At 36.0% G+C, this 12,146-nt stretch overlaps 1 non-coding gene across 1 annotated transcript; it reads right to left on the bottom strand.

Moving 5' to 3' along the window:
- Positions 1–11,368: 11,368 nt before the first annotated feature.
- On the bottom strand, positions 11,369–11,474 carry LOC128279780 (small nucleolar RNA R71). The gene has a single exon (XR_008269976.1). It is a non-coding gene; the product is annotated as a small nucleolar RNA R71 (small nucleolar RNA).
- Between the last annotated feature and the right edge of the window lie 672 nt (positions 11,475–12,146).

Here is a 12,146-nt window from a genome sequence, read left to right as displayed (position 1 = left end):
TGGATTTATTGAAAGATTATGAGCTTGTTATTGATTATCATCCTGAAAAGCGAATGTGGTTGCCAATGCTTTAAGTAGAAAGTTGTTGTTTGCTTTGAGAGTTATGAACACTCGGTTGAAAATGTCGGATGACGGTTCGATTCTAGCGAGTTAAGAGCAAGACCGATGTTTTTACAAGAGATTTCAAACTCGGAAAAATGATCAAGATTTGCTAGCCAAAAGAAAACAAAGGTGAAGTCGACACGGATCGATTTCGAATTGGTTCGATGGGTGCTTAATGTTTAAAGATCGGATTTGTGTATCAAGAATGAGGAATTGATTCAAAAGATCCTACTGAAGCACATAGTGGTTATTTCTCGATTCATCCGGTAGTACGAAAATGTATAATGACTTGAAGAAAATGTATTGGTGGAATGGAATGAAAAGAGATATATCAGAGTTTGTGTCCAAATGCTTAATTTGTCAACAGGTGAAAGCTGAACACCAAGTACCTTCAGGATTACTCCAGCCTATTATGGTTCTTGAATGGATTTTGTTTCAGGATTGCCATTGACTCCAGGAAAGAAAGATGCCATCTGGGTAATAGTTGACAGATTAACTAAGTTGGCTCATTTTATCCCGGTATGTACGGATTATTCTCTTAACAAGTTGGCTGAACTGTATATTAGAGAAATTGTTAGATTACACGGAATACCATTATTGATTATTTCAGATAGAGATCCAAGGTTTACCTCGCGGTTTTGGCAAAAGTTGCAAGATGCGTTAGGTACAAAGTTAAATTTCAGTATTGCTTTTCATCCACAAACTGATGGACAATCAGAAAGAATAATTCAGATTATTGAAGATATGCTTAGATGTTGTGTATTGGAATTTCAAGGAAGTTGGGAAAGATACTTACCGTTGGTGGAATTTGCTTACAATAATAGTTATCAGACGAGCTTGAAAATGGCACCTTATGAAGCATTATATGGTCGTAAGTGTCGAACGCCATTGTATTGGACTGAACTCAAGGAAAATCGATTTATGGAGTTGATCTAATAAAAGAAAAGAAGAAAAGTGAAGATAATTCGAGATTGTTTGAAAGTCGCTTGAGGATAGATGCAATCTTATGCGGACCTAAAGCGAAAGGACATTGAATTTCAAGTTGGTGATAAAGTATTTTTAAAGGTGACTCCGTGGAAGAAAGTCCTTAGATTTGGACGGAAGGGCAAATTAAGTCCGCATTTTGTTGGGCCGTATGAAGTAATTGAAAAAGTTGGACCGGTAGCATATCGACTAGCATTACCACCTGAATTAGAGAAGATTCATGATGTGTTCCACGTATCTATGTTACGTCGGTATCGTTCGGATCCTTCACATGTAGTTTCACCGACAGAAATTGAACTACAACCAGATATGACCTACGAAGAAGAACCGATTAAGATTTTAGCTCGAGAGGTCAAACAACTAAGGAATAAAAATGTCGCACTTGTGAAGGTGTTGTGGCAAAGGCATGGAGTAGAAGCTACATGGGAATCCGAAGAAACTATGAGAAATTAGTACCCACATCTGTTTACCGGTAAGATTTTTGAGGACGAAAATCCTTAAAGGGGGGAGAGTTGTAATATCCCGAATTAGGCCTAATCGGAATAGTGGTTTCGTGACCATAAATCCGAGATAGAAATAATTATTTTATAATTATTTTTAGGTTTATATAATTGAGGTTTATGATATGATTGCATGATTGTGTGAAAATTTCGTGATGAAATTCTATGCCTAAAGTGCTTAAATTGAAAGTAGGGACTAAATCGAATAAGTTGCAAAACTTGCATTCTAGAAGTTTTTAGTATGAAATTGTTTTGGAATATTAATGAGGAGGTCTTAAATAGAAATTTGACCAATTTTAAGTTCATGAACAAAATTAGGACATGGAAGGAATTTTTGGAAAGTTTAGTAGTAAGGGTATTTTGGTAATTTAGTTATTAAAATGAATTAAAAACAAAATTAAAAGCCAATTTTTGTCCATCTTCTTCATTAGGCCAAAATTTCAAGGGTTCTCCATAGCTAGGGTTTGTTTCAAGCTTCCAAGCTCCATAGTAAGTGATTCCAAGCCCCGTTTTTAATAATTTTTACGTTTTGAGATCCCGTAACTCGATAAAGCTTATGTTAGCAATAATTTAACCTAGGGTTTATATTTGGAAAAATACCCATAGGTGAAATTTGTGTATTTTGATGTTTTATTATAGAATATGAAGTTTTAAATTATGTTAGACAACTTGTACTACTCGATTTTAAGCAAAAACGAGTAAAAGGGCTTAATCGGTAAAAATACCTAATAGTCACAAGTACATGTTAGAGTGAGAATTTGATGTTTCCATAGAAGGGAAAAGTGATCAGCATGTTGTAAAACATAAGAATAAGGAATAAAGTTTAATCCTGAGCCTAGGGGCAAAAATGTAAATATGCAAAAATTTAGGGGTAAAATTGTAATTTTGCCAAAATTTGAGTTAAGGATTAATTTTATAATGTGAGTATTAAATAAGCTAAATGTGTTATTTTAGATCAAGAAAGACGTGGAATCGACCTCAATCGAGGAAAAGAAAATATTATGGACTAAATTGCAAAATCCTTGTATTTTGGTACCAAGGTAAGTTCATGTGTAAATAATGTAGCATAATAGTTATTTTTAAGTTATTGATGTTAATTATATGTTATGCTGAATTTTATTATGAAATGTATGCTTTGTGGTTAATTTCAAATAATATGTAAATTATGTGAACTACTTGTTAAATATAATTGTTACCGAGTATTGATTTCGGCATTCTACGGAAGACGGCAAGGATAAGTGTTCGAGGAAAAAGCCCGTTTGAACCTTAGGAATAGATTAGGATACAAGTAACATGTCACTAGGATGGTTGAGCATCCGAACTCGTTGAGTTGAGTCCGAGTTCACTTATGGATGCGAATGTCCGAACTCGTTGAGTTGAGTCCGAGTTCGTGAGATGTAACTAGGCATCCGAACTCGTTGAGTTGAGTCCGAGTTCACTTATGGATGCGAACGCCCGAGCTCATTGAGTTGAGTTCGAGTTCGCTTATGGGCGGGTTACATGATTGCTTGATTGCATATATGGCACTTATGTGCAAGTTATCCATGTATCCGAATTATATTTCGATGTGTTCAACGGGTAAAGTTCTACTCAAATGGAGGAATATTCGAGATGTAAAGAGACATATTGGTAAGTGATGTGAAATGGATATTTTGGACAGGTATGTATTTAACCCTCGGGTTGAGTATTGATACAACCACGATAAGGTAATAAGATGATGAAAATGATTAAAATGTGATATGTGTTTTAGTGATACATGCTAATGTTGATTGGTATGACTGCTTGTTATGTTACTTATTATTTGCATATGAACTTACTAAGCATTTATGCTTACTCCTCCTTCTTACTCATTGTAGTTTTGGACAAGCCATTTCGAGAGTCGGGATAGGTCAAGGCTTAGTCACACTATCCTAAGACTTTTGGTAATGGCTTGCAAATTTAAGTATGGCATGTATAGCAATATACTTTTTTTGTGTAAATGATCTTATGGTATGGTGATGGAATGGTTGAGGAAATGCTTGATAATGATAAATTATGAAAATAGTTAGTTTAGATTATATTTGATGTTAAGGAAAATTATTAAGATACTTAGTGCATAAAAACTCATAAATGGGATGAAATTTGCCATAAATGAATATCGCAGCAACACTGACGCGAGTTTAAAATTTACTAAAATCATAGAAATTGAACTTGGTGATGGACTACATATAAAATTGAAGCTTATTATGTCTAGTTTCACATGAAACAAATGAAACAGGTAAAGGAATTATATGTTACAAGATATTTGAATTTTAGTGAAACAGGGTCATAGCAGTTTCTGAATCCCCTGTTCCAACTTTATAAATTCACCATAAATTGTAAAGATATAATTAGGTATTGTATTTTATATTCTCAGAATCCTTATTGAGTCTAGTTTCATGAGAAATAAACCTCATAGTCATATGGATTTTGTACAGAGAGAAATATGGTTCGTGGTAAACAGAGGTCAGACCAGTCAAGTCCTGAAACAGGGGTAACTTTAACTAATAAACTGTACTAATTGGCCCAACCAAAAATTCTAGAAAAAAATTAGTAGATAGGTATATGAGTCTAGATTTAGGGAAAGTTTACGGATCTTGATTTCGAGTTTCTTAACTCGAGATATGATTTTTCTTGTGACTGTGATGCAAGTAGCTTAAAAGCTGGGAATGTAGAAATAAAAAATCCAAAGTTCTAAATATGTTAAATTAAGCTTAGTAACACCTCATACTCGACTCCGGCGACGGTCTCGGGCGTGGGGGCGTTACAGATGATGTTGTTCATATAGCTAATCTCTTCTTTAGGGAAGTTGTTCGTTTACATGGAATTCTAAGAACGATCGTGTCCGATCGCAATGCAAAGTTTTTTAGCCACTTTTGGAGATCATTGTGGGGAAAGCTCGGAATGAAACTGTTATTTTCGACCACTTGTCATCCTCAAACAGATGGACAAATGAAGGTGGTAAATCGGGTATTGACTACTTTGTTGCATGCCATCGTCCGTAAAAATCTAAAGTCGTGGGAAGAATTTTTATCTCACATTGAATTTGCTTACAATCGCTCCGTCCATACTACTACTAAGTTTTCTCTCTGTGAAGTAGTTTATGGATTTAATCCATTAACTCCCCTTAATTTATTGCCATTGCCTAACAATCATTTTGTGCATGTAGATGCTAAGAAAAAGGCCGAATACGTCAAGGAGCTCCATCAAAAAGTGCGAGATAATATTGAAGCTCGAACTGAGAGTTAAGTTCAAAGGCCGAACAAAGGAAGAAAATGGGTTATCTTTGAACCCGGTGATTGGGTCTGGATTCATATGAGGAAAGAATGGTTTCCAACCAACGACGATCTAAGTTGTTACCACTAGGAGATGGTCTATTCCAAGTTATTGAATGGATCAATGAAAATTCATATCGACTTGACTTACCAGGTGAGTATAGCCTTAGTGCAAGTTTTAATGTTGATTATTTGTCTCCTTTTGATGCAGGTTTTGACTTGAGGACATGTCACTTTTAAGAGGGGCAATGATACGACCTTAGTTCGGGATGTCTCTACCGAATCCATTGAGTTGCCACAAGGTCCTATTACTAGGTCACGAGCTAAAGAATTTAAAGATAGATTGGCAAGCTACCTGGAACGAGTTTGGGAAGAACAAGAAGTCGAACCCATTAATTATGCATGGATGAACCTCATAGGCTTACTTGCGATTTATTGCAAGTAGAATTTAAATTCTAATAAACTCGTCTTAAGTTGAATAAATGAGTTGCTGGTTTTAATTCAACTCATCTTAGTTTATTTATTTGAGTTTTTATTGAACTTAAGTTTTTACTGAACTTCATTTAATAAGATGCTTATTTAATTAATCTAGTTACTAGGATAATTTATTGAAGCATGATTTCATGTTTATTTAATTTTGCTTCTTTTAATTAAACTAGTTGCTGCATTAATTGATGCCTTTGTTTTTAGTTCATTTTTTGAAGTCAAGTATTTAATGTGATTGAGTTTAATTAGTGATTAATTGTGTTCAATAAAGTTCATTTTAATGTGTTTATTGCAGTTGTCCCTTCATTTAACAACCGTTACATTTTAAGGCTGTTACAACTTAATGGAAATGACATTTCAAGTGTTTTTTTGGTTACGAAGGAAGGAGCTATTACAAGGGAGGTTTCATACATCAATTAAGAAGTTTTAAGGATTATTTTAACACCCTTTTAAATTCGACAGCAACCCTATCACCTACCAGCTGATTTTGTTCTTTCAAAAGTTAAAACAAGCATTCAAAACTCCATTAGGTAGCTAGTGTCTTTTCGCCTAGCCAAGGAACATCTCAAGAGAAATTTTTCAAGCAATCAAGGATATTTATTCAGCTGAATTAAAGTGAATTCAAGGATGGAGTTAATTGTTACAAGAATGCCATGAAACTTGAGTTTAATTTCAGTTTTAATTAGCACATTAAGATTTGACTATTCAGCTAGTTTTTCTATACCTATAAATATGTGTAACCATCCATTTTTGAAGGACATTTGGACATTTTAACGAAACTCTGCTCATTTGGTGAGAAATGCTTTTCTCCGATTTTGTACAAAGACTTGTTGGCTTATCTAAAAAGCTAGTGGCGTCAACCCATTCTTTGCCTTTCCTGAACTTATCACTTTCGCAAGTGTGGCGTTTGAACCCTATACCGAGGTTCCTATCTTTTTTGATAGTGGGTCGAGGTTTTGATCGAAGTTACAAATCTTTTTCAAAAGCATATAAGTATTAGGTCGACACTAATTAGTGTTTGTTCTTGCTTGCTTCTTGAACTGTTTCTTTCCATCCTTTGACCATGTCTAAAACATAATTAATTTTTACCACTTATTTGATAACCAAATATTTGCCCTCTCCAATTAGCCATTTTATTTTTGATCTTTTAATCCCAGTAGAGCCTATTTCATTGATTTTGTTAGATATCCATCTAATTGAATGATACTTTCTAGTAGACGATCGGGCAATGCAAATACGACTTGACTCATCATTTGAGGCATATCGTATCAGATTTGCAAGCCAAGAGAACTCAATACTAGTCAAGCACTGAATCAGATTTTCGGATTGGTTTCGACGGTTGCTTGATGTTCAAAGATCGAATCTGTGTACCGAGTGACGATGAGCTTATTTGAAAAATTCTACAAGAGGCACATGATAGCCGTTTATCTATTCATCCAGAAAGCACTAAGATTTATAATGATTTGAAGAAAATGTACTGGTGGAATGGCATGAAAAGAGACATTTCTAAATTCGTGTCGAAATGCTTGATATCCCAGCAAGTCAAGGCTGAACACCAAGTACCTTCAGGTTTGTTACAGCCTGTGATGGTGCCCGAATGGAAGTGGACAGGATTACTATGGATTTCATGACTGGATTACCATTGACACCGAAAAAGAAAGATGCTGTTTGGGTTGTGATTGATAGACTGATGAAGTCAGCTCACTTCATTCCAATACGGACAGATTATTCCCTTGACAAATTGGCCAACTTGTATGTATTTCAAATTGTGAGATTACATGAGGTACTGATATCGATTATCTCAGACAGGGACCCGAGGTTTACTTCGAGATTTTGGAAGAATCTCCAAGAAGCCTTGGGTACAAAGTTGAATTTTAGTACGGCTTTTCACTCGCAGACTGATGGTCAATCCGAGCGAACGATTCAGATTCTTGAGGACATTTTACGGTGTTGCGTCTTGTAATTTCAGGGTAGTTGGTAAAAATACTTACCATTGGTGGAATTCGCCTACAATGATAGTTTCCAGACGAGTTTGAAAATGGCACCCTACGAGGCCCTGTATGGCAGGAAGTGCCAAACTCCACTGTATTGGACAGAACTCAAGGAAAGTTAGATTCATGGAGTTGATTTAATCAAGGAAACTGAAGAAAAGGTTAAAGTGATACGGGATTGCTTCAAAGCGGCATCGGATAGGTAGAAGTCGTATACTGATTTGAAAAGAAAAGAGATCGAGTTTTAGATTGGAGATAAAGTACTTTTGAAAGTGTCTCCGTAGAAAAAAGGTATCGAGATTTGGCCAGAAAGGCAAATTGAGTTCGCGATTTATCAGACTATATGAGATCACTGAAAGACTTGGACCATTAGCCTACCGTTTAGCATTGCCACCCTAATTGGAAAAGATTCATGATATATTCCATGTATCCATGTTGCAACGATATCGATCAGACCCCTCCCATGTGATTTCACCTACGGAAGTTGAAATTAGACTGGACATGACTTATGGTGAAGAACTGGTCAAGATTTTGGCTCTGGAAGTCAAACAGTTGAGGAATAAGACTATAACCTTGGTGAAAGTTTTATGGCATCGACACGGAGTGGAAGATGCTTCATAGGAGCTCAAAGAAACCATGAGAAGTCAATATCCGAACCCGTTTACTGGTAAGACTTTTGAGGACGAAAGTCCCTACGGAGGGAGAAATGTAACATCCCGAATTAGGGCCTAGTTGGGATAGTGGTTTTGGGACCACAAATTTGACATTAAAATAATTATTTTATGATCATTATGAGATCTAGAATATGAGGCTAAGCATGTGTTAAAGTTTCATGAAGAAATTCTATGTGCAAGGTGTCTAATTGGAAATTAGGGATCGATTTGAATAAATTGCAGAACTTGGGTTCTAGAAGAAATTTGTATGAAATTGCTTTGGAATATTAATTAAATGTACTTAAAGAGTAATTTACCCAATTTCTAAGTTTTTGGACAAAAATTGGCATATATAGAAAATTTTGGAAGTTTAGTAAGGAAAGGTATTTTGGTCATTTGGTAATAAACTAAATAAAAAGGGAAAAATCAAGCTAAAATCAACTCATTTTCTTCTCCATGCTTCCGAAATTCTAAGGGTCTCCATAGCTAGGGTTTCGCAACATTTCAAGCTTGATAGTAAGTCAATCCTAGCCCCGTTTTTAATGTTCTTCGTATTTTTGAGATCCTCGTAACATGCTCTTTTTATTTCTACCCATATCTCATGCTAGGGTTCATGTTTAGAAAATTACCCATGCATGAGATGTTTGTGTTTTGATGATTTATGAAGGAATATGCGAGTTTAAAGGATGGTAAACAACTTTTACTAAGTGGCTTTTCATGGAAATTGCTTAAAGGACTAAATTGTAAAAGTTGTGAAAATCGGTAGAAAAATATAGAATGTAGGGAAAACATGGGATGCTATAAGTGTGAATAACATTCGGCTAGGCTTGGGTAGCCAAGGAATTACATGCATTTCATTATACGAGCCTTAGGACTAAATTGTAAATATTGTGAAAGGTTAGGGCCAAAATGGTCATTTTGCCCAGGGGTGAGTTTTAATCCTAAAATGAAAAATGTGATGTATTAATAGTCTAATTTTACTGATATAGACCCCGAGGAACCAATCTCGGAGCTTGACCGTGGAAAACGAAAAGTTTTGGAATAATAGAGACACAAATCCGGAATGACTACCAGGTAAGTTCGTATAACCCAAAGTAAACTCTTAATATACTTAAAAATGCATGTTCGTGAATGTATGATAATTAGGTATTCATTGCATGATGACATGCTAGTGTAAATGAAAAGATGATAAATATCCCGGTTGAAATAAAAAGGGAAATTCGATGGTTAAATTATGGCTTACATGACTTGATATCCTTGATAAACCATTATTTATACATGTTTTTATCCCATGCTTAGCGCATTTATGGATGGTTTCTCCTTAGAATTGGTGAGTTCGATGCTGCTAATCCTTTAATTTCATGTTTTATACTTAGGTGAGCATAGGAGAGTAAAAAGAGTAAGAAACGGGCCGAAAATGGAGAAAATGGACCCACGTGGGAAATCAACATGGCCTGGACTTCGTCACACGAGCATGTCACATGGCTGTGTCCATTTGGCAGGATCGAAGCGCGACTTACACGGGTAGACTACACGCCGTGCCCATTTAACAGCCTTGACCACAACCTTAAGTAATCATACACGGGCGTGTCACACGAGCATGTCCCTGCCGAGACCAAGTTTAGTCCAGTTCGGAAAAAGCCAATTTTGAGGGCTCTTAGGCATTCTAAAGCCTATTTAAACACCTGAGGAGGCACTTAGAAGGGTGACGCAGAGTAGGAAGCAAGGAATTACTCAAGGAAAGCTAATTGATCCATCTCAAGATCTAGATTCATCGTCAAGACTGAAGATCTCCTTTCAAGTTCCTTCAGGAGTTTTGGGTTTTCTTATGTTTTGTTATCTTTATGCTTTTAAGATGTTTTCTTTCATAAATATGAACTAAACCTCCTAAATATCTAAGGGGAATGAAACCTAAGACAGATCTTGTTACTATTATCTGAATTGTATGATAAATATTTGACTTGTTCTTAATTATGTGTTCTTAATTCTTGTTTTAATATTCCAGGATATTGATTCAAGTTAATGCTCTTATTCAAAGGAGGAATAGACCCTGTCTAAGAGTAAACTTGTCATAATTAAGCGGAGTTGATTGCACGCCTAGAGATAGGGTGACAATATTTTGTCGGATTAGGGTGAAACCTAATAAGGGAATCTATAGATCGAGTTAATGCAATTTTAGGGTGTTAATTAGAAAGAGATTTCAATTATTCAACCTAGGGTTAGACGTTATTAGTCTCGAGAGAGATAATAATATAACTTAGGGATTTCTACAGATCAAGTCAAATGAATAAATCGTCTGATTCAGAGTTAAATAACAAGTGAAGTCTAGGTGGATTTTTCCTTAGGTATTGTCTCAATCAATCGAATTTTCCCAAAAGTATTTTCCCAAGTTTTCTTTCGTGCATTCTTAGTTAGTAATTAGTTTAGATAGCCAAACCTCTTAATTTTTTGGCTAGATAATAAACAGGAAGTAAATACTAGTACTCGTAGTTCCTTTGGGTTCGACAATCCGGTCTTGCTGAACTATACTACTATTCGATAGGTACACTTGCCTTAATCGTGATAATAAGTTAGTCTCAAGAACGATTCATTTGTAAATATTTAAAACCTGTTACGAATATCACGCATCAAGTTTTTGGTGATGTTGTCGGGAAACTAGGATATTAGGAAAACTCAATTTTTTTACTTTAGGCATTTACTTTATTTGCAATTTAAGTTTTTCTTTTCTTTTCTTTTCAAATTTTCTCTTATTTTATTCTGACAGGTTTTTCTAGTTTATGACCAGAAGAAACCCGTCAAGACCACTACTTTTTGAAGGTGAATTAGATGCATAGTTTGTAGAAACTGGAGAGGAATAAGGCGAAGCTTAAGATACACAGAGAAAGAGCAAGAGGACAATATTCACACCACAACCGAGGAGATGGCCGATAACCAGGAAAATCTGATACCTTTTGCGATTGCCGCTGATCCAGTAAATCAGAATCATGCTCCACTCACTATGTATGATTATGCTAAACCAAATTTAACAGGAACTGAGTCAAGTATAGGTAGGCCTGCTATTGCTGCAAATAACTTTGAACTAAAACCTAACACAATTCAAATGATACAGCAATATGTTCAGTTTGATAGTTTGTAGGATGAGGATCTAAACGCTCACTTGGCGAATTTTCTGGAACTATGCGATACCTTTAAAATCAATGGCGTCTCTGATGATGCCATTCGCCTTCAGTTATTCCCTTTTTCATTAAGGAACAAAGCTAAATAGTGGTTGAACTCATTACCACGAGGGTCAATCACTACTTGGGAACAAATGACTGAAAAGTTTTTATTAAAATATTTTCCGCCGGCTAAAATAGCCAAATTACGTAATGATATCTCCTCTTTTTTACAGATGGATTTATAAACACTCTACGATGCATAGGAGAGATACAAGGACCTTTTGCGAAGATGCCCTGACCATGGATTACCACTCTGGCTACAGGTTCAAACGTTTCACAACGGCCTGAATCCTTCGACTTGGCAGATGATTGACGCAGCCGTTGGTTGAACTATCAATAATAAGACACCTGAGGTGGCTTACGAATTTATTGAGGAGATGTCACTGAATAACAATCAGTGGCAATTTATGAGGACAAAGCCGACGAAGGCTGCCGGTGTTTTCAACCTCGATGCGGTTACTATGCTATCTAACCAAGTAGAACTCTCAAATAAAAAGATTGACGGTTTTTGTGTGGTTCTACTCAGGTACATCCATTGATGAGGTGCGATTCGAATGGAGGAGGAGCATGCACAAAATATCAACCCTTCAACCCTGGTATCGAGGAGGAACAAGTTCAATATATGGGTAACAATAACTCTAGACCCCAAAATAACCCGTATAGTAACACTTATAATGCAGGTTGGAGGAACCATCCCAATTTATCTTGGGGCGGTCAAGGAAATCAAAGGCCACAACATCCTCCGGATTTTCAACAACCACCTTACCAGCAAGAAAAGAAGCCGAACCTTGAAGAGATGTTAACAAAATTCATCTCGTTGTCAGAAACTCATTTCCAGAATACTGAGACAGCCCTTAAGAATCAACAAGCATCAATCCAAGGGCTCGAAACTCAAATAGGCCAACTCGTCGAACTGATT

This window comes from Gossypium arboreum, chromosome 8 (assembly GCF_025698485.1).
Source record: "Gossypium arboreum isolate Shixiya-1 chromosome 8, ASM2569848v2, whole genome shotgun sequence".
Lineage (NCBI taxonomy): Eukaryota > Viridiplantae > Streptophyta > Magnoliopsida > Malvales > Malvaceae > Gossypium > Gossypium arboreum.
This window is presented reverse-complemented; position numbering and strand designations above follow the sequence as displayed.